Genomic DNA, 2,989 nt, shown 5'->3' with positions numbered 1-2,989 from the left:
AACTTGAGCAAATCATTCTCTTCGTCACTAAAATTTGGCTCAATACCGCTCATACTTATTTGCGTAATGGAAAGGACATGAGATGAATTCTCAATTCAACTTCTATATATCAATTATAGTTAAATTAGAATGTATAATTTTTGTTTGTATTTCTATGGCTCTAAACCTGTTGTTCTATACCTTAAGAGACATGATGTTCTGTTGTGTTTATTATTTACGTGTTATTGTGACATTTGTTAAAATTGGTAGAGTTAGGGTAGAAAAGACATTCCAGTGTCCATGTCACAAGTCACTTAGGATTTGTTTTAAAAAGTAACCCATTAAAAAATTATAATAAATTACTATTTACAAAAATGTGACTGTGCAGCAAATCGCTAAGGTGGCAGCTTGTTTCTATTGTAAAATCAGCATAAACAACCATCATGGCTGCCATCATTTTAGGGACTGCAACCCTTGTCCAGTGCCGAATTGATTTTAAAAATTGTTTTGTCACCAGAATCTTCTGACGAAAAAATCCAGCATTTGCTTAAACTCAATCATCATCGTAAAACAAGCCCAAGTCTTGAAAACGAATATCATATATATATCCAAATTCCACAAGCGCCTCTATCGGTCTATCGTATCATGCTTTTGTGGTATGTGAAATATGCTTATTTTTGTAAATGATCTTTCTATTGCTTTTTTTTAGGAAGGGGTGGGGGTGTGAATGAAATAGTTTGAGGAGGCAATTACATTTTGTTATCATTAACACGGGATTGTTTGTTTAAAGGAGTCAATCCCCTATTCCGATGAGGACTGTGATGACAAAGAGTCTGACTACCTACCAGATAGTGACAGTAGTGACATTGAAACAAGTTCTAACGCAGACTTACCACTTTTCCAAGATGATCTTGATATTTGTCATTTAAATTTTGTGATAAAGAGTTGTGTGTTGAATTTAAATGTAAAAAATTATTTCATTTAACTCATTTTTACGAATGCCCACATTCTACTCTAACACTTTCTGAGAAGACCCACATGTGAGAGAGTTATCTACGTTACATTGTGCAATTTGTTTCATTCCTAATTAAGCTTTTCTTTTATTTACTTAGGAATGGAATTGGATCCAGACCACTCTGTAACTCTGTACACAAGGATAATATAAACGAAGAATACTCAGTACCAGACGCACACCGTGACAGTGATAGTAAATGTTCTAAGATATGCTTGCTGGCTCTCCATGATGGTAGGTGGTCATTGTATACAATAAAATGTTCGTGTTTATCAGACCCCCTTTATGTACCATCAGTAACAACATTTTGGCCAACATTACATTGGTCAACCAGGCTGTTCGAAAGTCATCAGCACCAAGATCACATAAGGTCGGGATAAATGAGTCATGGAATTTAGACAAGAGGGTGACTGGTTCACTGTTTACAGAAAATAGGGTTGGGTATAATTAATACAAGGATTCATCAAAGAATATTCCTGTTAAACTGTTTCCATTAATTGGTTTTTAAGTTGTTGTAGTAGTAGTGGAAGTGATGATGATGTGTTGGTGTGGTTGTAGTAGTGGTAGTGATGATGATGTGGTGGTGGTTGTAGTAGTACTGGTAGTGATGATGATGTGGGGCGGGTGGTTGTAGCTGTGGTTGTAGTGATGATGATGTGGTTGTAGTTGTGTTAGTTCAGATGATGTTGGAGTATTGGATGAAGTAGTGGTAGTGGTGGTAGTGATGATTATGTGGTGGTGGTGGTGGTGGTTGTTAAATATGATGTGGTTTGGTGGTTGTAGTAGTAGTGATAGTGATGATGATGTGGTGGTGGTGGTTGTAGTGGTGTTAGTTCAGATGATTTGGCAGTAATGGATGTAGTAATGGTAGTGGTGGTGGTGATGATTATGTGATGGTGGTGGTGGTTGTTAATGATGATGATGTGGTGGTGTTGGTAGTTGTATTAGTATAGAAGCCTCACTGCGACACCTTTCTTCTGTTTTCCAGCTTAACCCTTCAAGACTTTAAAACACTGTCATCTTCACAGACTCCAAATCGGTTCTCCCAGCTCTGATTTAGATAAAATCTCCTCAACCTTCAATAGTTTAAGATCTCAACTAGATGAATTCCTTACAACACACAGAGTAGACTTTTCTCTCCAGTGGATACCTGGACATTCAAATATACCAGAAAATGACAATGCAGACAGACTAGCCAGACTGGGATCAACACTTTTACAACCATCAATTCCAGTATCCTTAGACACAGCGAAACAAATAATCAAAACAGATAAGAGAGAAGAATGGATGAACAGTTGGGCAATGAGCAACACGGGTAGATGTATGTTTTCCCATATGACCACTGCTGTAAAGACTGATTGCCTAAATAAGCTCAGAAGACACAGCAAAGCATCGTCTTTCAACTAAATACGCAATTCATACCGCTCAACAACCATTTAAGCAAAATTACAAAAGACGCATTCCCTTCCTGTCCCTATGTCAACACCCCAATGAAACAGTAACACACCACTTGCTTGAATGTCAACCTCTTGAAGACCTGAGATGCACATTCCTCCCACCAAATCCAAACATCAGTAACACACTTTATAGTCACCTGAAACAACTACAAAAGAAGTCTAACTTCTACGTCATGGCACAAGACCGAAGGGCTAGAGCTCAGGTGGTCGCTGGTTCGGATAAGTAAGCTAGTTGTAGTAGTAGTGGTAGTGATAATGATGTGGTGTTGGTGGTTGTAGTAATAGAGGTAGTGATGATAATGATGTGGTTGTGGTTGTTGTAGTAGTAGTGCTAGTGATGAAGATGTAGTGGTGGTGGTTGTGGTATTAAGAGTGATGATGATGTGGTGGTGGTTGTAGTAGTAGTGGTAGTGATGATGGTTGTAGTAGTAGTGATGATGTGGTGGTGATTGTAGAGGGGGTTATCCTTGGAACAAATTGACGAAATTGCCCGGAACCCAGAATTTTACCAATGAAATCGGAGTTTTGGCATCACTGTCTT

The 2,989-nt window shown here is 38.2% G+C and overlaps 1 protein-coding gene across 1 annotated transcript in view; it reads left to right on the top strand.

Moving 5' to 3' along the window:
* The window catches only part of LOC144975966 (uncharacterized), a 39,890-nt gene extending 37,560 nt beyond the window's left edge, over positions 1–2,330 (top strand). Inside the window, exon 4 of the transcript XR_013646007.1 lies at positions 1,980–2,330. The gene's annotated coding sequence lies outside the window, so the exon portion shown is untranslated. The remainder of the gene's footprint in view (positions 1–1,979) is intronic.
* The last annotated feature ends 659 nt before the right edge of the window (positions 2,331–2,989 follow it).

The sequence above is a fragment of the Berghia stephanieae genome, chromosome 6 (genome assembly GCF_034508935.2).
Source record: "Berghia stephanieae isolate SIO BIC M18660-M18661 chromosome 6, UCSD_Bste_1.3, whole genome shotgun sequence".
Taxonomy (NCBI): domain Eukaryota; kingdom Metazoa; phylum Mollusca; class Gastropoda; order Nudibranchia; family Aeolidiidae; genus Berghia; species Berghia stephanieae.
This window is presented reverse-complemented; position numbering and strand designations above follow the sequence as displayed.